General features: G+C 40.0%; 1 protein-coding gene across 3 annotated transcripts in view; it reads right to left on the bottom strand.

Annotated features, from left to right (window-relative positions):
- TASP1 (taspase 1) overlaps positions 1 to 25,260 on the bottom strand; it is a 299,415-nt gene that overhangs the window by 166,385 nt on the left and 107,770 nt on the right. The window lies entirely within an intron of this gene.

The following is a 25,260-nucleotide window of genomic DNA, read 5'->3' on the forward strand; positions in this document are numbered from 1 at the left end:
TACAGAGCCATGAGTTAGTATTTAATACAGAGCCATGAGTTAGAATTTAAGAGGCTTGCCTTATATATGGCCACCCAGGTTTCGAAGGCCTTCCACTCCTCCACTGCATGGTCCCCTGAGCACCTCTAGGAGGAACTCCCAAATACAGGGCTGGGTACAGCCCCAGTACTGCAGGGTTTGGCCCAAGTCCCCTAAGCTTAAAAAAAAAAATGGAATCTCCAACAGTTTTTCTCTTTTCTCTTCAGAAAAGTACTCTTATGATGCCCAGATTCTCAAATTTGTTTTCAGCAAACTAATGTCAAGAAATCTATACTTTTTCTTTGTTTTGCTTTGTGTGTGTGTGTGTGTGTTTGTTTTGGTTTGGTATGGTTTTTTTAGCTTTTACTCAACTGTATTCTGGGCTTATTCCCGGCTCTGTGGGGGAAAAGGATCAAGGAACAGGCCTGGTTAAGCCTAGGGGAACATAAGTGGTGCCAGGGGTAGTATTTAGGTCAACTGTGCAAAAGGCAAGTATCCTCTATACTATTTCTCTGGTCCAGGATGTTTATTCTTGAATAATCCTCCATTTTCTATGTTTAATAAGCATGAAATAAATATCCATGGCAGAGATGTGGTTTAAAGTAGTAGAGCAAAAGCTTAAGCCCAATACCACATCCACCCCCAGCAAGCTCTGTCTGGAATGCCTCTGCTCCCTGAAACACATCACTATCACTGTCACTGTCATCCTATTGCTCGTCGATTTGCTCAAGCGGGCACCAGTAATCTCTCCATTGTGAGACTTGTTGTTACTGTTTTTGCCATATTGAATACACCATGGATAGCTTGCCAGGTTCTGCTGTGCAGAACAGGATACTCTTGGTAGCTTGTTGGGCTCTCCTAGAGGGTTGGAGGAATCGAACTCAGGTCAGCCACGTGCAAGGCAAATGCACTCTCCGCTATACTATGGTTCCGGTCCCTGAGGCATAGTTAGGTATATATCCCACCACAATGACAACTTATTAGAAAAATTAAAAGTAAAATCAAGTTTGAAAATAAGCATATTTTCAGGGCTGTATAAATTAATACCATAACTTACAAAGAGGGAAAGTCCTATTATATAAAAATCTTTGTCATGTATTCTCCGTGTCATCCAACAAAAGCAATAGCAAAGTTGTTCATGATTCAGTCATACAATGTCCCCAGTTTTCCTCTCACCAGCGCCCTCACACTCCTCCTGTAGGCTACCTCCATGACAGACACTTTTCTTCTCATCTTCCCCTGCCTTTATTTCCCTTTAAGGAACTGTGGTTTGAAATATTGTTAGGGTATCATACTTTACTTCCTTTCAGCACTCAGTTTTTGTCCAGTGATAATTTCCAACTATTACTGTCACAGTCTGATAAATTCTTTAAGATAACATTAAATAATTAAATTGCATTCAACTGAAATGTGAATAAAGCAAAACTCAGTTAAAAATGGAACACTGACACGGCTACTTCTCCCAGAAGGGAACATAACATGAGGCCCTCATAGCCATGCCACCAGACTCCATGCTAGGCTATTTCACTTGGGGTACCCCAGAGGGGGGCAGATGAGAGCCCCTACTGCCCCAAGGGACCCAGCCCCGGCAGCGACCTCCCCTACCCAACTGCCACCTGGCTCTAGGCCGCTCCCCACACACTTGGGCAGAGTCTCACATATGAGTGAACATATTCCTGGATACATTGTAAGACACTCCTACCCATTCTCCATAATTACCACACCATATTTGATGGGGTTCAGACAGTAAGCAACAAATCATAGAGGGAACTATATATATGGGCATATATACATATTTTCAGATATGTATACCAAAGCTCATATCACCCAAACTTTAACAACATGTTAGTGATATCCTATAGAATGTCTTAATGGCTCCTGCCAAAATAGAATCTTCACACTGTTTCCTATATGTACACTTTTTGTAAGCATGTTCAGCAATTCTTCATAACAGATAATAAGAAATATATTCTTTCGGTTGTGTTTTGGGACAGGGATTGGGGCTTGGGATGGAAACATCCTGAATTTGGTGGTGGGAAGGTGTACTGGTAGTGGGATTGGTGTTTGAATATTAAATGTAATAAAATATTGTGGGGGCTGGAGCGTTTGCCTTGCATGCAGCTGACCTGGGTTTGATTCCCAGCATCCCTTATGGTCCCCTGAACACTGCCAGGAGTAATTCCTGAGTGAATGGGCCAGGCATAATCCCTGAGCATTGCCAGGTATGACCCAAAAAGCAATATGTATATGTGTGTGTGTATAATACACACACACATATATATAGTGAACTAACTTATAAAATAAAAAAATAAAAAACCTAAATCACTTGTATCACTTGTCATCCCATTACTGATCGATTTGCTTGAACAAGCACCAGCAACATCTCCATTCATTACTGAATTACACATAAGATGTATTTATTTAACTGTATAAATTATATCTACTATACACACATAGCTCTTATACAGGTATAAATAACATCTATTCCTCTAATTATACCTAAATATAACTTTAAATACCTCTAATTCAAGTATAAAAAACATTTATACCTCTAATTACACATAAATATACCTTTAAAAACTGAATAGCTAATATATTTGTCTTGAGTATACAATCAAGAATTCAAAACATAAGGTCATAAACAAATTTTACAACTATTTCCTAGTAGCAAAAAATATTTCTACTCAGATAATATTCATTATATAATATTAATACACTTTAATGTAAATAATCAGGGGGAAATAATAAAATTATTAAAATATGGTAGAACTGTGGGAAATACAAAGTCTAATGTATGGTTAACTAGAAGAGCAGTAAAAAGGAAGAAAAAATATTTAAAGAGAAAATATGTCAAATATCCCTGAAGTTGACAAAAAGTAAGAATTAAGAATTGAACTCTCCCATAAAACACACAAAGTGGCTACATAGATCAGGAAACAAAATCCAAATTTCTGCTGCTTATAAAAAACACACTAAATTCTCAGAATAAACATATGCTCAAAGTGAATGTAGAAAAACAATCTTAAGGGGAAATAGTAGACTAAAAATTCTGGTGCGTACATACTAGTAGACCAAACAGTGTTCAAGCTAAAGAAGGTCATAAGCAGGATAGACGTTCCATACTGGTTAAGGGATCAATGTATCCAGAGAACCGGAGTGATTAATAAGTATGCACCGAATAAAGGGACATCAACATTTTTAAAGCAACTAATAGATCTGAGGATATACAGGAAGGCAATAAAATGGTGACAGGAGACTTTAACACCCCACTCTCATTGGACACATAAACCAGTCAGAATATCAGACCTGGAAAAACTGGGTTTAATAAACATGGACATAATACTTCATGCTCCAAAAGCTACATGTACATAATAAACATGCACATAATACTTCATTCTCAAATATATATATATATTTTTTTTTCTTCATTGCACATGAAATATTCTCCAGGATAGACCACATGCTGAGGCACAATATGAGTGTCCACAGAGCCGTGAAAATATAAATCCCATCAATATTTTTTCAGGCCACAATACCACGAAGGTAAAAATGAACAATAAAAAGAAAGCCTGGAGGATATCATGTTAAGTGAAGTCAGAAGAAAAAACAAAATATCAAATGAACTCATTTCTCTGTGGTATAAAGAGTAACAGGAAAGGGAAGCAGGGAGCCAAAGGGGGCTACCTAGGTGACCCTGGAACCTGGGCTACAGAATTAAGTGTAAGGAAGAAAAGAAACAGAAGTAGGGAAGGGAAGAGAAGAGGCAGATGGAGGGAAACAGGCAGGAGCAGAGCTCCAGGCAAGGTGGAATCGTATAAGGTGTTGTGACTACATCTGAGCCATAAAACCAACAAAACGGAAAGTAAGAGGTTCAAAATACTGGGGCTGGAGTGATAGCACAGCGGGTAAGGCGTCTGCCTTGCATGCAGCCTACCCGGGTTCAATTCCCAGCATCCCATATGGCTCCCTCAGCACTGCCAGGGGTAATTCCTGAGTGCAGAGCCAGGAGTGACCCCTGTGCATCGATGGGTGTGACCCAAAAAAGAAAAAAAAAAAGAGATTCAAAATACAGTAACTAAACTTTAAAATGTGCCTGCCAAGGAGGAAGGCTGAGGGAAAGGATGGGCATTGATGGACAGAAGCTGACACTAGAGATGGGACAGATGTTGAAGATTATATACCTGAAAGTCAACAATAAATAATTTGTTAAAAAAAAAAAAGCACCTAAATTGAAAAAAAAAATCAAGACCAGAAAAGTGCTATTTGGGAACTGGACACCTGGACACCATACTTTTAACAACCACTGGGTAAAAAAAGAAGCCAAATAAGAAAAATATTCCTCAACATAAATTACAGTGAAGATACAAACTATTAGAACGTATGGAGCCAGCAAAATTAGTACTGAGGGGGAGGTTTACAGTGATAGAGACTTGTATCAGGAAGCAAATATAAATACAAATACAAATCCTGATCCACACAACAAATACAAGCCTTATAGTTTGAGAAATAAGAAAATGAACAACACAATCCCAAAGTAAGTAGAAGGTCGAAAATAATAAAAGAACAGAGATCAAGACAAGGAATCAAAGGGTACTTTTTTGGGTCAGCTAATGTTTGATAAAGGAGAAAAAATATGAAGTAGAACAAGGAAAGTCTCTCCAATAAGTGATGCTGGGAAAACTGGTTGGACACATGCTACAAAATGAACCTAGATCTCTTTCTAACACTATTCACAAAAGTTAAATCCAAATGGATTAAGAAAACCTCAATAAGAGATCTGAACAAGGTACATAGAGGAAAACATGTAGAACTTTCTATGACATTAAAGGGACAGACATTTTTAAGGATGAACCACAAGTGGAAAGCCAGACAAGTGGAAGCAAAGATAAACTAATCGTATATTAAATTAAGAAAAGCCTGCATTTGGGGCTGAAGCAATAGTACAGCAGGTAGGACGTTTGCCTTGGCTGACCCGGGTTTGATCCCCAGCATCCCGTATGGTCCCCCGAGCACCGCCAGGAGTAATTCCTGAGTGCAAAGCCACGAGTGCAAAGCCACGGGTGCAAAGCTGGGTGTGACCCAAAGAGAGAGAGAGAAAAAAGAAACATCTGCATTTCAAAGGAAATGATACCAGAATTCAAAAAGAGCCCTCAAACTTTGGTGGGAGAAATTATTTGCCCACCACATATCTGTTAATATCCAATATATATAAAGCACTTGCAAAACTTTACAAGAAAAAAGTCCAATCCCATCAAAACAAAAATTGGGCAAAAGAAATGAACATAAACTTTCTAAAGGAAGTAATACAAACATCCAAGGGGCATATTAAAATTGCTCTAGATCACTAACCATAAGGGAGATGCAAATCTAAATAACAATGAGACATCATCTGACACCAGAGACTCACATTCATCCAAAAGAACAACAACCAGGTTGGGTGAGGGGTGGGGGAGATAAGGGGCCTTCATTCACTGCTGGTGAAAATGTCAACTTGTCTAGCCCTTCTGGAAAACCATATGAACATTCCTCAAAAATTTGAGAAATGAGTTTCCATATGATCCAGCAATTCCACTCCTGGGAATATACCCCAAGGACCCAAAAACACAATTGCTATGTTCATTGCACTATACTTATTCACAATAGCCCAAATCTAGAAACAACCCAATGTCCAAGAACAAATGACTAATAAGGAAGTTATGGTATACTGTACCTCAGTGATTCGATTTTTAAAAAATGGGGGGAAAAAGGTTATGGTACATATACACAATGGAACACTACTTAGATAGATAAAGTCATGCAATTAGCTGCTACATAGGTATATCTGGAAAGAATCATGTTAAGTCAGAGGAAGAGAAACAGACTCGGAGTGATCTCTCTCATATGTGGGATTTTCCACCCAAAATCTCATCCAAAAGTGAGGATAGGAGACAAAGAGACATTTCCCCAAAGAGGATAGGTGGTCAACTAGCAGGCAACTAAAAATGTTGTCACTTGCTATTAAATAAATGCAATCAAAGTGACAATGAAATAGAAACATCTCATATCAAGCAAATGGCACATATTGATAAGACTGGAAACAACCACTGTTGGCAGGGATGTGGTGGAATTATTGGTGGAATGTCATCTGGTTCAGTCTCCATAGAAAATAATCTGGAGGCTCCAAAAATCCCACTTATTGGCATCTATCTCAAGAACACAAAAACATTAATTTGAAAAGATGTAACCACATCTATGAGCATTGCAATTCTAAGTATAAACCCATAATATGAAAATAACCCAAATGCCCAATGAAAGTCATGATATATGTACACAATTGTTTCCTATGCAGCTCTCAGAAAAATGAAATCTTTACTGGAACTGAAAAACCTCGTATTAAGTGAAGTAAGTCAGAAAAGAGAGGAACAAATATTGTATCTCACTCATCTGTGGAATACAGAGAAACATAGCAAGGGAATGGATTATACTGAATGAGGACACACTCTTGGTGTTTGATTAAAAAACAGATTACCAAGAAGTAGGGTACATGGTGGAGATGGGAAAAAAGAAGAGGCGGGCTAGAAGTGACATCAGTGCAGCAGGAAAGGATCTTATGCACTTGGTGGTGATGAAGGTACAATAACTTTGTATATCAAAACCATGAATGTTAACACTATCGTAGTTCTGATACAGAAAGAAAGGAGAAAGGGGGGAGGGAGGGAGGGAGGGAATCAAGGTTGAAGGAAGTCAGAGGAAAGGAAAGATCACCTATATAAGTATGACCAGACAATTCCAAAAGTCCAATGGGCACCAGAAGACAGTGATATATCTTCAGGGTACTCAGGGAAAAACAGTAACTACAAACCTACAAAGGGTACCCAACAAAACCACCTTCTGGAAACAAAACTAAGGACAACCACAAATAAAGAAAATAAATTTACCACCAAGAAAAATAAACCTTTTAAAATTTATTTTAATTTCTTATTAAGGTTGACTGTTTTATGGATACAATTCAGCAATATACTATCACAATATAGGTACTGCAATCAGAATTTTAGTCTTTGTTATTTGGCTTGTCTTATTTTTCATATGAAGCCATATGTAAGTGAGATAATCTAGCATATTATCTCGTATTTCTCATATTTCTCATCACATTATCTCATATTATCTCATATTTATCATCACATTATCTCATATTTCTTGGTCCCATTTATTTCACTTAGCACAATTTTTCCAGTCTTTCCAAGTTGGGAAAAAGCAAGACATTATCTTTTCTTATAGCTGAATGCTATTCCATTGTGTATAATATATCACAATTTCTTTTTTTTTACTCAGAATTAAGGAGTTTATTTCTAATCATTTGTTATTACAAATCCTTTTTTAAATTATTATTGAATCACTGTGAGATACAGTTACAAGTTCAATCAAACACCCATCCCTCCACCAGTGCACGTTCTCCACCATGAATGTCCCCAGTAAACTCCCCCTTTCCAACCCTCCCCCTGCCTCCATGGCAGACAATTTCCCCCACATTCTTTCTCTACTTTTGGGCACTATGGTCTGCAATACAGATACTGAGAAGTTATCATGTTTGTTCCTTTATCTACTTTCTTATTCACTTATGTGACATTGGTCACTTAAGTGGCTTCCATATCTTGATTATATTATATGTATCACTGTTTCACTGTCATCCCGTTGCTCATCGATTTGCTCAATCGGGCACCAGTAACGTCTCCATTGTGAGATTTCTTGTTACTGTTTTTGGCATATCTAATACGCCATGGGTGGCTTGCCAGGCTCTGCCATGTGAGCGGGATATTCTTAGTTGCTTGCCAGGCTCTCGGAGAGGGGTGGAGAAATCAAACCTGGGTCAGCCGCATGCAAGGCAAACACCCTATGGGCTGTACTAATGAAAAGGAATTGGAAATATGTGCCCACTGAAAATGAACCAATTGGCAATAGTCTTAATGGTGTCATTGGTTGTATTTGCGTCAATGATGGATTTAACAGGAGAATTTGAGCATTTTTAGAAGTTCAAAAACAATGCAAAATCGAGCACATCTTCTTGCTTGATTTTAATCATCATTTCTTAACACTTTCTTTCTTCTACCCCTTATGCTTTTGCTTACAGAAGGATGAAAAACTATTCTCTAACATGACTTCTCAAATGCTTATTTGAGAAAAGTTAGAGCTAATGCATGACTGAGGTGATCCAAGGGTCTAGAGCTCTACTCTCAGTGCCTCCTGGGAAGGGAACAAAACAGGCATTTTGGGCAAGTCTGAGAAATGACATATCCAATTCACATGATAGACTCAGTAATGGAAACGGGTGATAGTAGTTAATTTGGAAAGCTAGAGCAACCACTATTTACAGTAACGTGCATTTTCAATTCCAGACAGATTTCAGAAGGCTACCACTTACCTAAGCATCCAGCTTTTTATATAACAAATGCTTATTACAGTAAAAGGGGTATCTTCCATCTGAGATCTACTACTGGCAAAAATTTCTCAGACACTCATTGTGATGAGAGCTCTGGAGTGATCTCGGAGGGGGGCAGGTCAGCTCCTACTCTAACAAAGTCCTGGCAGTTGCTTCCACACCTCAACAGCTGCCACCAAGCCTCTGGGTGGACCGTAGTTAGATATTCTGGATTTTCTGGAACAACATCTCCAAAATCTAAAGTAATTACATCCCAGTAGTAGCACAACAGATCAGATGAGGATGTAATACAGAAACCAACCAATCTCAACTAAAAAAAAAAAAATTAACAGAAAAGGTTCAACTTGCAACTACATCTTAATAAACCCTCAGACAAGGGTTTAATATCCCCGTGGTGTGATAACAATTTTCAAAAATTTTCTTCTATGGAAATATTTTTTGATCATCCATTAGCCATTCAGTGGTAACAAGAAATATAAAGTAAATTACTGTCAGCCTGCTATGGGGACAGGCTTGAGGGGTGATTGGGAAAACGGAGACAATGTGGAGGGAAGGTGACAGTGGTGGTGGGATTGGTGTTGGAATACTGAATGCCTATAACAAATCATCATGAACAAAGTTGTAAACCACAGTGTTTAAATAAAATGGGAGAGAGGGGAAGATAAAACAATAAATAAATAAAGTGTTTCTTTGCAGGAGGTGGGGGGAGGAGAGAGATACCTAGAAATGGAATGACTAAATCATATGGTACATATTTTCTATTTTTAATTCAATTTTATGTTCTTTTTAGGTATACCCAGCATGCTCAGATGATGAGCCTGGATCTTTGAGGGTACTGAGGGGAACATCAAGTGCTGGGAGCCAAACCCTGGACTCCACCAAGCAAGTACTCAGCCGATTGAGCCATTTCTCTGGCCCATTTAAAATTTTTCTGTGAAATCTCCACACTGTTTTCCATAGAAGCTGGAATTTACATTCCCATCAAACAGAAAATGAAGATTCCTATTCCTTCTCGTCTGCACTGTCACTGTCATCCCATTGTTCATCAATTTGCTCAAGCGGGCACCAGTAATGTCTCCATCATGAGACTTGTTGTTACTGTTTTTGGCATATCAAATATGCCAGAGTAGCTTGCCAGGCTCTGCTGTGCGGGCAGGATACTCTCAGTAGCTTGCCAGACTCTCCGAAAGGGACGGAGGAATCAAACCCAGGTCGGCTACATGCAAGGCAAACATGCTATCTGCTGTGCTATCGCTCCAGTCCACTTTTGCTTCTCATTCCTGCCAATACTTAATGGTTGCCAACAATTATCAATGGTGTGAGGTAACTTCTCATTACATTTTGATTTACATTTCCTTGTAATCAATGATAGGTGAGCATTTTTTTCCTATTTTGGGTCACACCTGGTGATGCTCAGGGTTACTCCTGGCTCAGCAATCAGGAATCGCTCCTGGCGGTGCTCAGGGGACCACATGAGATGCTGGGGATCGAACCCGGGTCAGCTGCATGCAAGGCAAACACCCTCCCCACTGTGCTATCACTCCAGACCCAGTTGAGCATTTTTCTCATACACCTGTTACCCATCTATATGTGATCTTTGCAAGGTGTCTGATCAGATCTTCTCATTTTTCGTCGTGTTGATTTTGCTTTGTTTTATTGTTGAGCTTTATAAACTGATCCCTTTGTTGCTCATATACTGTATATAAACTGCGTACATGAAAAAGTGTGAAACTAAGACCATGAAGTAGGGACCACAGATGTGCTCAGTGGTATAACTCCGGCCTTATATGTATGAAGGTTGGGTTACCAGCACCACCACCAATCCCAAAAAAGACCACAAACATTTCATAATGCTGTTAACTAATAATAAATCTATTAAAAGAAAAAAATGAAGGACAGGAATACAGCTGATGTGTTACAGCATATGCCTAGCACATGCAAAGTCCCTGAGTTCAACCCCCAGTACCACTCCAAGATTTCTGAGTAAAGTCCTATAACATTCTTTAATAAAATATAGTTTTTTTAAATCCTGAAAGATGAGCTGAGCGACTTGGAAAACATGCCTCGAAAGCTTATGGTCACTTGCTTAATCCCCAGAGTACCACATGCGCCAGGCTTGACCTTTTTTTTAAATAACTTTTTATTAATGAATCACCGTGAGGTAGTTACCAACTTACAACCTTTCGTGCTTGTGTTTCAGTTATACAATGATTGAGTACCCATCCCTCCACCAATGCCCACTCTCCACTACCAATGACCCCAGTATCCCTCCCACCATCCCCACCTCATAAACTCCACCCCACCTCACCTCTATGGCAGGGCATTTCTTTTTACTTTCTCTCTCCTTTTGGGTGTTTTAGTTTGCAATAGTTAAGTGGCCATCATGTTCGGTCTATAATCTACTTTCAGCTCACATCTCCCATCTTGAGTGGAACCTCCTAGTACCCTCCTAGTCCCTTCTCTATCTGAGCTGCCTTTTTCCCCAGCACGTGAAGCCGGCTTCCAAGCCATGAGGTAATTATCTGGTAATCATCTCTGGTAATTATCTCTAATATCCTTAAGAGTTAGTCTATAATTCTGTTACTTTATATTCCAAAATGAGTGCAGTCTTTCTATATCTGTCTCCCTCTTTCTGACTCATTTCACTTAACATGATACTCTCCATGTTGATCCACTTATATGCAGATTTCATGACTTCATCCTTTCTAACAGCTGCATAGTATTCCATTGTATAGATGGATACTATACAATACTGCCTTATCACCTTTAGATAAATCAACAAGAATAATGTTCAGCAAGGAAACAACTGGCCTTGAAGGAAGAAATAGAAGAGAAATGGTTAATAGATCTCTACAGGGCTTTGCATTCCAAAAAGAAAGAATACACATTCTTTTCCAATGTACATGGGACATTTTCCAAAGTAGACCACGTGCTGGGTCACAAAACATACCTCAATAAATCAGGAAGATAGAAATTGTATCAACTATCTTTTCAGACCATGATACGCTCAAGATAGAAGTTAATCACACACAGATTCGGTGAACCAAACCAAACACCTGGAAATTAAACAACTCAATGTTGAACAATGAGTGGGTCAGGAAGGAAGTCAAGGAAGAAATCAAAAAATACCTGGAAACAAATGAGAATGAAGACACGAGCTACCAGAACCTATGGGACGCAGCTAAAGTCGTGTTAAGGGGGAAATTTATAGCTCTGCAAGCATCCCTCAGGAAGGAAGAAAAGGCATGACCTTTACACTCTGCTGTTTGACCGTGGCAAGTATGTGTCTTCGAGCCCCAGCACCACAGGAGACTTGAAGCCCCAGAACAGCCAGGTGCACAGAAGCAGCACAAGGGAAGAAGACATCTGCTCAGCATGACCAGGAAGTCAACGCTTAGAGAAGCACGCATGTGAGAGGGAAGCAAACCCCAGTGAGTACTACGAGCAGAACACGTGTGCCCCATGTGCCGCAGCGAGCACTGGAGCTCTCCCACAGCCAAACAGATGTGTGACGCCCCCACCCCACTCTGGTCACTGCAACAGGACCAACGACAACCAAGAGGCAGGAAGACAAAAAGGATAAAAATAAAAATAGGAGCTGAGCCTACACTTTGCAGGTCGGAGGTCTGGATCTCCCAAGTACCTCCAGACACAATCCCCAAGCACAGAAGGTGCCAGGAGGGATGCCTGGGCAGTGCAGAGTGTGGCCCAAAGTTTTGTAAAAAATAGAAGACATTAATGAATAAACTAAAGTGTATATATATAAACATTCATAGAATTGCATTCTCATTAGAGAATCTGTATATTCATTGTAAGCACCTAGAAGAAGTCTAAAAACTGACCATATACTAAATCGGAAAGTAAATGTGAAGATTTCAAAAGACAACTTTCTTTTCCTGTTTATATTTTTGAGGTGGTCCCTCAGCCAGAACTGTTTAGGGATTATTCCTGGCCCTGTGCTCAGGGTTCACAGAGCTCCTGGCAGGGCACAGGGGACCAAATGGAGTTCCAGGGAGACACATGCAAGGCAAGAGCTTCCCTGCTGTGATATTTGGTCACTCAAGGAATTATTTCGAGGGGCCAAAGAAATAATACAGGGGCCAGGGCATATACAAAGCATGACAGTCCCATCCCCTATACCACACAGTCTCCCAAGCATCAAGAGATATGGCCAAGAGGCCCCCAAGCACTGATAGGGTGGCCCAAGTGGTCCCTGGCTCCCCCATGCCTAAGCAGCACACCGTGTATTTTTTTTGTTTTATGGGTTTTTTTTTTTTTTTTTTTTTTTGCTTTTTGGGTCATGCCCAGCAATGCACAGGGGTTACTCCTGGCTCATGCACTCGGGGATTACTCCTGGCAGTGCTCAGGGGGCCATATGTGATGCTGGGAATCGAACCCGGGTCAGCCAGGTGCAAGGCAAACGCCCTACCCACTGTGCTATCGGTCCAGCTCCACAGAATGTATTTTGGGCCAAGCACTAACCACTGGCCTAGCTGACAGCCTTCCTCACAGAGAAAACAAAAGGGGGAAAAAGAAATATGCTATCATAAAATGAAGTTATGAATTAATAAAAGTGCATATTTTTGAAATTCAAAAACACGCTAACTTTACAGATCAAAAACAAGTATTCTGAACAAAAATTACTTATTTTTTATTTATTTTTTAATTAGTGAGTCACAGTGAGGGTACAGTTACAGATTCACACATTTTCGTGCTTGTTTATCCCTCATGCAATGTTTAAGAGCCCATCCCTCCACCAGTGTCCATTCTCCACGACCCATGAACCCAGTATCCCTCCCACCCCCCAGTCCCATCCCCCCATTCCACCCCACCTCTGTAGTGGGGCATTCCAATTTGATATCTCTCTTTCCTTTTGGGTGTTGTGGTTCCAAGTAAGGGTATTGAGTGGTCATCCTGTTCAGTCTCTAGTCTACTTTCAGCACGCATCTCCCTTCCCGCGCAGGATCTCCAATCACATATTACTTGGTGTTCCCCTCTCTATCTGAGATGACTTTCCCCCAGCGTGTGAGGACAAAAATTACTTATTAAGAAGATAATGAAAATATTACATTTGAAAACATATGGAACAGAGCAAAAGTGGTACAGGGAAAAAATATTCATACTGAAAAAAAAAACCCACAACATGAATAAGCTAAGTATTCAACTAAAGTTAAAAAGAGATTAAGATAAACATGAGTAAGAAAGTAGCCAAGATGAAAAACCAATGCAAGAAATATTAAAGAGTACAAAAGACAAACTAGGTTGTGATTAAAACATAAAAACTACTTCAGTAGATGAACTGATTTCAATTGTCTTCTCTGTGTATTAAATTTCAGCGTAGACCTGGCTTGGCGCTCCTGCCTTGACTCTGTGGAGTATGACACAGGGTGGGCGTTTTTGCTTCCCTAGCACTCCATCCAATGCAGATGCAGCAATCCACTCACCAACCCCGCCCCACATCAACATACTGTCCTTCCAGTTCCGTGGCCTTCAAACAGGTGCCTTTCTCACAATATAAAAGTGACCTTCAGTTCAGGAGGCTTTGCACGCCCTTTGTTCTACAGTTCAAAACAAACTTCTGAGGCTTTTTCCATCAAACATTAAGCCTCTCCCTTTATCTATAAAGGAATTACATGTCTTGATCTTGCTCAGACTCCTCCATTCAAAGTTTTCTTGACCCAGCACTTCTTCATCATCCTCTCATCCTTGAAGGTCATCTGACAGCTGATTGTACTCTTTGCATTTCTGACTAGCCAATTTTCCTTCTACTGTGAACCGCTTTCCTAAGAGTTTAACTAGTATTTAAGCTTTCACTTTGCTTTTTCCACTGATAGAGCTAGTTCTCCTGTACCATCTTTAATGTAGTAGTCCCCATCGGTAGAAAACATGTCCAAGAGAAGAGAAAATCAAATTTATTTGGCAGTTTTACTTCAGAGTCACACATATATCATAGTGCTTCAATGACAGAAATTGCACACCAGCTATAAACTTCATTACCTAAGCAAATTTTTAGAAACACAGAAAGTTAAGAACCTGCTAATTACATAGACAGCAGCCGGTCTTTTTTTTTTTTTAATTAGTGAATCACCCTGGGAGGTACAGTTACAGACTTACAAACTTCCGTGCTTACATTTCAGTCATACAATGATCAAGTATCCATCCCTCCATCAGTGCCCATTTTCCACCACCAATGGTCCCAGCATCCCTCCCACCATTCCCACCCCACCTCTGTGGCAAGGCATCCCTTTTTGCTCTCTCTCTCCTTTTGGGTGTTGTCGTTTGCAATAGAGGTATTGAGTGGCCATCATGTTTGGTCTATAGTCTGTTTTCAGGGTGCATCTCCAATCCCAACTGGATCCTCCTGGCACCATTTATTTGGTGATCTCTTCTCTAACTGAACAGCCTTTTCCCCCAGTGAGGCCAGCTTCTAAGTTGTGGAGTAATCCTCCCAGTACTTATCTTTAATAATCTTGGGTATTAGTCTCCCATTCTGTTACTTTATATTCCACAAGTGAGTGCGATTTTTCTATATCGGTCCCTCTCTTTCTGACTCATTTTGCTTAACATGATACTTTCCATGTTGATCCATCTATATGTGAGTTTCATGACTTCATCTTTTCTAACAGCTGCACAGTATTCCACTGTGTAGATGTACCAGAGTTTCTTTAGCCAGTCATCTGTTCTTGGGCACTCGGGTTTTTTCCAGATTCTGGCTATTGTAAATAGTGCTGCAGTGAACATACAAGTGCAGATGTCATTTCTACTATACTTTTTTGCATCTCCGAGATATATTCCCAGAAGTGGTATTGCTGGGTCAAATGGCAGCTCAATTTCAAATCTTTTAAAAAATGTTCATATTGTTTTCCAAAATGGCTGAATCAGTCGGCATTCCCACCAGCAGTGAAGGAGAGAGCAATCAGTCTTTTTAACAAGACCAAGCAACCTTTTTCAATTTTGTTGTCCAATTTGGCTTATTCCAGAAACACCTGGTGATGGCTGGGGCTTCTGGTCTTTCTTTCGTTTCAGAGCCTGCATTCACCTTCTCTGGATAAAATTACACTTTTTCTTTTTAAATGCCAGAGCTCTGCTGGCCTTTGAACTCGGTCTTAAAGCAGTGGGGAATAAGAGATAAAGGACTAGAAAGAAACTAACAACCTTCTCAAGTTGAAGGAAACTATTAGATACTGACTTTACTAACCCAATAATACATTAATTTGACAAGAAATATCTACTTGACCATATAATAAGTATACCCAAAAAACAAAACTATTATTCAAAGTTCTAACTTAGGTACTTAACTTTAAGCACATAACTAGAATATTTAAAATATTAAATATTTAATATTTTACCCTTTCTTGTTTCCATAATAGATTAAAATCTTATTAGAGAAATACAAGAAATCAAAAGGTTCCAACTTTATTCCGCCTATCCTCACCTTTTCATAAAAGATATTACCCTGCTAGAAATTTACCATCTTTAAGCAAGCACACAGAAAGTGCCTCCAGAGTGCAGAAAAGGTTGTGGATAATGCTCACTTAGAGAAATAGATCAAGAGAAACAGATACTCTGGGAGGATACTGCCATGGTCTTAATTCCTACTAGCTTACTCTAGTTTACTGAATCCGTGGACAGTTTAATTTTAACACAGTCATGTCCCCAATCAGAGGATGCAAGCTGCCGAAGTTTGGTTTGACCAGTAAAATTTATTTTTGATACTTCACATATTGATTTTGAATACCTTAAAATATATCACTTTTGTCTCACAAGTAAATCATCTGCCTTGGACCTTCAAAATCTGCAACACAACTAAGTTTATTCACTAGCAAATTTCTAAACTTTCTATTTCTCTCCACTTAGTCCCTAAATTCTACCCTTTATCCAAGACCTACTTATTTTCCATAAGGACTAGCATGATGCCCCAAAGGAGAGAGAGGGAAAAGGAGGGAGACAGAGTGCATGAGAGAGAGAATGAGTATCTGCTATAGAGCAGGTGGGGTGGGGGTAGGGAAACTGGGGACATTGGTGGTGGAAAACATACACTGGTAAAGGGACAGGTGCTGGAAAAGTATATGACTGAAACACAATCATGAACAACTTTGTAACTGTGCACCTCACTGTGACTCAATAATAATATGAAAAAAAAATTAAAGTCTACCATAAGAAATTTACCAAGCACAGAGTAATTTAAAATCCTGCTAAAGAATGATTTTATTCTTCTAGCACATACAAATGGTATGACTTCCCTTTATTCTTCTGGCCAAAATAACATCATTACATAATGATCAGGATTTAGCTCTATTTATTCCCTAAAGTCACATATAGAGCATTCAACTGTCCAATAGCAAGAATGCTGAAGTCAAGGCAAAACAGGTCCAAGAAGAGAGACACTGAGATATGCCATGACTAGAAGGCCTGGGCCACTGGTGAGAACAAGCCTGACAGCGAGCACTCAAGTGGCCAAAGGTGACTTTCTCAGAACTTGTGCTCTGACAGTCAACGGATCTATGAAATGGTAACTACCTCTTCCTCAGGAGAATGGCCCATGTGATCACCAAAAAGACAACACTTCTCCCATGGGAGAATGGCCCAAGTGATCACCAAAGAGACAACACTTTTGCAAAATGAAAATACTCTTCAATTGAGTCCCCCAAAGAGGAGGTGCAGAGAGTTAGGAGGGGACCTTGAGTGAGAGGCGCTGACACTCTGGCGAGAACACTGTATTCCTGAAACTATTATTATGACTCTAATGGAAATCATAGTGCTTACATACAAACTGAAAAAGAAATAAATAAAAATGCTCTTGACACAAGGGTGTAGGAGAAGCACAGCCTTAATCTTCTTAAACTTGCCAGCTAAGGCAACCCTCATGTCCGTTTATAAGATAGAAAATCATACATCCAAAACTAAACAGGAGACATAAAATGAGTAGGGTTGTGTGTGTGTGTGTTTGATTAGAGTCTACTCCTTTTCATTGAGAGTTAGGGGAGGGGTAAGACATAACCAAGAAGTACATTTTAAAATGTTGCACTACCTGCCTATCAGAAAAGGCACTCGGTCAAGCACGCCCCCTTGTGGGCACTTTATGAGTTGCCCTTTTTGGAAATAGACCTAATAAGATTGTGGGCTACTTCTAAGATATTTCCTGTCATTTTTCTCCCTTATTCACGTGCTATCTTTAGAGCTCTACAATCTTGTGTAAGTACAACAATATCCAGTGTATTTCAAGTAAGATAAATATTTTATTTAATTGTATCACCAATATAAACATTGTTAAAACTGAAGCAGTTTTAGATTAATGTATAATCAAAACACATAAATAGGGGCTGCAGCGATAGCACAGCGGGTAGGGCGTTTGCCTTGCACGCGGCCGACCCAGGTTCGAATCCCAGCATCCCATATGGTCCCCTGAGCACCGCCAGGGATGATTCCTCAGTGCATGAGCCAGGAGTGACCCCTGTGCATCGCCGGGTGTGACCCAAAGAGAAAAAAAAAAAAAATACCACATAAATAAGATTCAAAGTTATCTCAAATGACCACAATAACAATAAAATAACACAGTTTCTCTTTCATAAAATTAGTATTAGAACTGTCATTATAGATGATTAAAACAGTATTGCTAACTGCAAAAAGGCACTGTTTCTAGGCACTACCATAGAGATAAAAAATTATTCAGAAATCAATGAGCCCAAATATTGTACAATAATCACTGTATCACTGTCATCCCATTGTCCGTCGATTTACTTGAGCAGGTTCCAGTAACATCTCCATTTCTCCCAACCCTGAGATTTTAGCAGCCTCTCCTTACTCGTCTTTCCCAAAGATTGAAGGCTCTTTCAGCATCAGGGGAATGAGACCTATTGTTACTGTTTTAGGCATATCAAATAGGCCACAGGGAGTTTGCCAGGCTCTGCCCGTGCGGGCGGGATACTCTTGGTAGCTTGTCGGGCTCTCCGAGAGCACTCTGAAACATAGTGAGTTAAAATAAGTCTTAATGTGACTCTAGAGTAAAAAACAATTGTTTCCCCCTATAAAGCATCCATGGTATAAAACCAAGAAAGAAACCTGCAAAACTCAACTTCTTCCATTAAGCCAAAGAGGTACCAGAAACAGGTCAACAAACTAAATCATCATTGAATGGTCCAAAGTTTGAGCTTAGCTCATTATGCGCTGTAAATACCAATTCTCGCTGGCTTAAGAAAACGTTCAGGGTTTATGTGCTTATCTGAAACTAGTCCTATAACGCTACATTATCATGTAAATACAGGTTTTTTTTTTTTTTCGCTTTTTGGATCACACCCAGCAATGTTCAGCGGTCACTCCTGGCTCTGCACTCAGGAATTACTCCTAGCGGTGCTGGGGGGATCATATGGGATGCTGGGGATCAAACCCAGGTAGGCTGCATGCAAGGCAAATGCCCTATCCACTATACATCCCTCCAACACAGTATTTTAATTTTTTTTATTTTTAATTTTTATTTTTTTATTGAGTCACCATGTGGAAAGTTACAAAGTTTCCAGGTTTAAGTCTCAGTTATACAATGCTCGAACACCCATCCCTTCGCCAGTGCACATATTCCACTACCAAGAATCACAGCATTTACCAGAGCCTATGTCATAGTCCTGGAATTGAGAAAAAAAAAAAGAATCACAGCATAGCTCCACCCCACACCCCCACACCCCTAGCCCCCCCAAGCCCCTAGCCCCACCACCCTTAACCCCCCCCCCCGCCTGTGTAACTAATAAATTTCACTTTACTTTCACTTTGATTGCATACAATATTTCAACAAAACTCACTATTATTGTTTGGAGAGTCTCTCCCCTAAAGTCGGACCTGCTGAAAAGGAAGCATTAGATAATTTGTTTTCCATTGCTGAAAATGAAGAGGTATGAGGTCGAGTGACCACACTTAGCAGCCTCACGGTTTTGGGTTTCTGTATTTTAGTATTTTAGTAGCTAAGTCCAGAGAGATATCTGCCAGAAGTTGCATCATTGCCAACTTGTACTTCTCAGTTACATTATATTCCACATATGAGTGCAATCTTTCTATGTCTGTCTCTTTCTTTCTGACTCATTTCACTCAACATGATACTTTCCATGTTGATCCATTTATATGCAAATTTCATGACTTCATGTTTTCTGACAGCTACATAGTATTCCATTGTGTAGATGTACCAGAGTTTCTTTAACCAGTCATCTGTTTTGGGGCACTCTGGCTTTTTCCAGATTCTGGCTATTGTAAACAGTGCTGCAGTGAACATAGAAATACAGATGCCATCTCTACTATACCTTTTTGCCTCTGCGGGATATATTCCCAGGAGTGGTATTGCTGGGTCAAATGGAAGCTCAATTTCTAATTTTTTGAGAATCGTCCATATTGTTTTCCAAAAGGGCTGAACCAGTCGGCATTCCCACCAGCAGTGAAGGAGAGTCCCTTTCTCCCCACATCCACGCCAACATCGGTTATTTTTGTTTTTTGGGATGTGGGCCAGTCTCTGTGGTATGAGATGATATCTCATGGTTGTTTTGATCTGCATCTCCCTGATGATTAGTGATGTGGAACATTTTCTCATGTGCCTCTCAGCCATTCGAATTTCTTCTTTGGGAAAGTTTCTGTTCATTTCATCACCCCATTTTTTGATCGGGTTGGCAGTTTTCTTCTTGTGGAGTTCAACTAGTGCATTGTATATCCTTGTTATCAACCCTTTATCGGATGGGTACTGCGTAAATATCCTTTCCCATTCTGTAGATTGTCTTTGTACTTTGGTCACTGTTTCTCTGGAGGTGCAGAAGCTTCTTAGTTTGAGATAGTCCCATTTATTTATCTCTGTTTTCACTTGCTTGGCCAGTGGAGCAACACAGTATTTTTAAAGTACAAGGAAAACAATCATTTGCACCATTATAAAAACGACAACTGTATAAAGTACATCGTTCAATTTAACAAGCATCTGGGGCTGGAGTAATGGTTCAGCTTGAAAGGCACTTGCCTTGCATATGGGTGCATATGGGTGGCCCAGGTTCAATCCTCAGCATCCCATAAGGTCCCCCAAGCACTGCCAGGAGTGATCCCTGAGCACAGAGCCTAAGATAGCCACATGTAGCCCAAAAGCAAAGAAAAAGCCCTCAACTTAATAAGCATTATTGATGCTCTAAGAAACAAATCAGATCTGGGTGGCATTTGAGCTCATCCTTAAAGAATTTATGTTAAATTTCAATAGACTGAAAAGTGGCCAGTATTATATAAATAACTAATATTTACCTGATGGTGGGATGCATGAGCAAAGAATCAGAAGCAAATTCATGACATACTGGACAGAGAAATGTATTTGGCAAAAGAGAAAATTAGTGCAGAAGAAAAGTAATGGAAAAGTAGGTTAGATCCTGATTTCAGAAAGGTTCATAAAGCAAGGGTTAAAAAGTTTAAGTTTTAATCTAAAGATTATATTAAAATTTTCTCTGGGAGAGCAACAAAAGAACAATTCAGGCATTTTTCAAGGAAAATATAACTTTTAAGAATATACAAGACAAATGCAAGATAAGGAAAGTCTAAGAGGGGGCAATTAAGAAGACGTTGAAATTAATCAGAGAGCAAAGATGAAAAGATTAACTTGATGTTGGTAAACACATAAAAGATAAGGAGAAAAAGCAGTGAGACTAAATTTAACAAATGTTTGTCAAGCACTATGTGACAAGCTAAAGATTAAAAAAAAAACATGGTAGGTAACTAAAACAAATATATTTTTCTTCCTAGAACCTGCATTCAAGTTGTACTCTACCAAAAACGAAATGGTATTTAAAAATAACACATTTCTAGAGTTTCAGCTGAAGGAATATGGCAGTTTGCAATAAGAGGGGAGCAGGATGGAGGCAACAACCCCAGTATCTGGGACACAGGAAGGCAGACTGACTCAGGGAAGCACAGAAATAAGAGAACAAAAGGCTGGCAAGGAGGACAGAAGCCTGATGCTGAAATAGAGCTGTGAACTCCATTACAGAAACTAAACTTTTTTTTTAATCATTTAATTAAATCACCATGAGATAAACAGTTATAAAGTTGTTCGTGACTGGGGTTCAGTGATACAATGCTCCGATCCCTCTGTCTATCTGTCTGTCTGTCTGTCTCTCTCTCTCTTTCTCTCTCTCTCTTCTCTCTCTCTCTCCCTCTTTCTCTCTCTCTCTCTTCTTTTACACTTTATTCTTGAGATCAGCTACATGCAACAGTGAAGAAAGAGTCTGGGCAAAGGCATGACAAATTAAGTAAAGTGTTTTTTGTTTGTTGGTTCGGGGGCCACACCCAGCAGGACTCAGGGCTTACTCCTGGCTCGGCACTCAGGAATCACTTCCTGGCAGGGCTCAGAAGATCATCTGTGGTGCCAGAGATCAAAACCATGTAGGCCATGTGCAAGGCAAGCACCAACCTGCTATACAAGCTCGCTGGTCTCTCCAGTTACATTTTTTTAACGACTAAAATAATATTGTGTATAAATCAGACTGGAAGTGACAATAGCAGTTGTGAGCAGTTCAGTGAGTACTATAGTCAGTCGAGAAGTGTGGTAAGAATGGATTCTAAAACCAAGCACAGACTTGGAGTAAGAAGGGTGGAGAAGTGAAAATGTGTGATCAGGAACTGAATGGCTTGGGGGCATGCAAAGCTTAGAGGAGAATGGAAGTTTTTGTCAAGCCATTCCAAGCTCAGCAAGCGAAAACACAGAGTGAGGGCTGAGTAGGGAGCCAACTCTAATGAACAATGACAGCACCCAGGAGATGATACCTGGAGCCAAGGGAATGAAGCTCTAATCTATCTGAAAGAGAGCTAAATGAGCAAGAGCAGACATGAAATTAGAGAAACACAATCAACTAATTTCCAACTCTTCTAGAACTTTCTGTTTGTTGAAACAATGATTAAAATGAAACTGCTTTTCTAGGCCAACTTATAACCTTAGGCAAAGTAATCATTCTCAAATGCTAGCTCAATATCTTATCCATCTCTGCATATTTTGGTCCACTGTAATACTGTCCTATCTGTCCTCCCATTGTTCATCGATTTGCCGGAGCAGGCACCAGTAACGTCTCACAACAAATTGTGAGACTTGTTGTTACTGTTTTTGGCATATCAAATACATCATGGGTAGCTTGCCAGGCTTTGCCGTGCAGGTGAGATACTCTTGGTAGCTTGCTGGGTTCTCCCATATTTTGGCCCAGTATATTAAAAATAGTCATAATCTGTAGTTTTCAAACTCACCAGATGAATCTAGTAGCAAGCTAGGTTTAAGATATGCAAGGGGCCAGATAAGATCTGGAGCTGCTGCGCACAAAACCGACCCTCTGCCCCTAAAGACTGTGATCCAAGAGGTCTTCTAACCCATTTTGGCACCCAGAGCGGCTTCTTACAGAAATGCATCTAGACTGTGAACTGTGCTAAAATATCGAAAATCCAAAACTGTGCGGCCACAACAACGGCTGCGCAGTCTCATAGAATCTTCAATCTCAGCAATGGAAAACAAATTTATTAAATGATGCCTTTTCAGCAGACCTGATTGTTGGGGGGAAATTCCAAACAAAAATAGTGAGTTCTCTATTGAAATATTGAATGTATTCAAAGTATAGAGAGAATAAAGTGAAGATCATTAGCTACTCAGGTGGAGGGGGGGCATATTGGGGTTCTTGGTGGTGGAACATGTGCACTGGTGAAGGGATGGGGGGGCTAATTATTATATGACTGAAACTTAAACCTGAAAGCTTTGTATTTTTTTCACGGTGATTCAATAAAAAAAAAAAAAGATATGCAAGGGGTTGTTTTTTCCATCTCTTAAGGAAACAGTAAAAGAGTTTTAGACAAACTCCATGTTAGCAGTGAAAACATATCAGAGAATGATTACGCTGAAGAGGTCATAATTTTCTTCTGTAGCATGCTGACATTCTCATTGAGCACATTTAGAGAGGTTCTGTGTTTGCCACATGTTTTTGGCCTAGTTAATGGCACACCTAGTCTAGAATTTCCGATTTTAATATTCTGTCTGCCTGCATCACTCAAGACCAGCCAGACTTTATCCTTTTCTTTTTTTTTTTTTTTTTTGGCTCTTATTTTTGAGTTATAACTGGTTACTTCTGGCTTTGCACTCAGGGATAACTCCTGGAAGTGCTCAGGGAACCCCCATGGAATGCTGGGGATAGTCAAGGTCTGCTTCTGCGTGCAAGGCAAATGTCCTACCTGTTGCATTATCACTCTGACCCTAGACTTTGTTCATATATTCAAAATAGTTTCTGATCTGGTGATTTGTTCAAAATTTTAACATTGATTAAAAATGAGATGGCCTAGAGGCTGGAGTGATAGCACAGTGGGTAGGGCGTTTGCATTGCATACGGCCGACCTAGGTTCGATTCCCAGCATTACATATGGCCCCCTGAGCACTGCCAGGAGTTAATTCCTGAGTGTGTGAGAGCCAGGAGTAACCCTTGTGCATTGCCAGGTGTGACCCAAAAAGCCAAAGAGAGAGAGAGGGAGAGATGGCCTAGTCAAGTTTCTGTTCAGTCCTTTTGTTTTTGTTCAGAGGCCAATATGCAGCTGTGTTCATGGCTTACTTCTGGCTCTGTGCTCAGGAATCACTGTTTTTTTTGGTTTTTTTTTTTTTTTGCTTTTTAGGTCATACCCGGCGATGCACAGGGTTGCTCCTGGCTCTGCACTCAGGAATTACTCCTGGCGGTGCTCGGGGGACCATATGGAATGCTGAGAATCAAACCTGGGTTGACCTCGTGCAAGGCAAATGCCCTACCCACTGTGCTATCGCTCCAGCCCCTGCAATCACTCTTTTTGTTTGTTTGGGGTCACACCTGGTGACGTTCAGAAGTTACTTCTGGCTCTGCACTTAGGAATTACTTCTCATAGGACAATATGGGATGCTGAGGAATCAAACCCAGGTCAACCACGTATAAGGCAAGCACCTAACTTGCTGGACCAGCGCCAGCCCCAGCCCCAGGATAACTCTTGGCATGGCTAAGGGGACCATATGTGGTGCTGGGATCAAACCCTGATCAATCATATGCAGTGTAAGCTCCCTGCCTGCTATACTATCTCTCTATCCCTGAAGTAAATACTTTAAACTTCAGAGATCATTCAACCTAATTAAGTAGTAGTCCTTATCTCCTAATCCCTACTATTGATATCTATAGGCAAGCATGTGTGTGTGCACATGTGCATGTACACACACACATACATACGTGCACACACACACCTCTTTTCATGTACTGGTTTATTTGTTGGTCTTATCAATCATGGATATAACAACATAACTATATCTGAGAAATCAACTCAGGTCACTTGTACATTGTAATATCATATGCAAACAAGTTTTTAAATCTTTATTTAAAATCTGCTTTTAACACCATCATCCAAGCTGATTCCCAAGCAGGAAACTCTCCCTGCAATCCCAGTGAGATTACTTTGCTGGAAGCATTCCTGTTAGGAAAGCTCCCGTACAGTGATTCCAACTGTATATACAGCACCAGCTTGGGATTACTCCAATGACGACGAAGGAATGTTTTCTTCCTCCATAGATTCTGTTAAACACGATGAATACTAAAAGTTGGGGGAAGATTTATAAATCTGATAATGTGTTCATGCTAACTTATAAACAACTATCCTGGAAAATCAGAGACTACTCACAATATAAAGTAAAAACAGCTGTTAAAATTTGTTCACCCTGACTTCTTGCCTCAATCATATTTGACTTATAATCTTAAAATTCATTATAAGGGCTGTAGAAATAATAGAGTAGTTAAAGCACTTGACTTGCATTCAGACAAACACAATTCTATCACTGGAACTATACC

The sequence above is a fragment of the Sorex araneus genome, chromosome 3 (genome assembly GCF_027595985.1).
Source record: "Sorex araneus isolate mSorAra2 chromosome 3, mSorAra2.pri, whole genome shotgun sequence".
Classification (NCBI taxonomy): domain Eukaryota; kingdom Metazoa; phylum Chordata; class Mammalia; order Eulipotyphla; family Soricidae; genus Sorex; species Sorex araneus.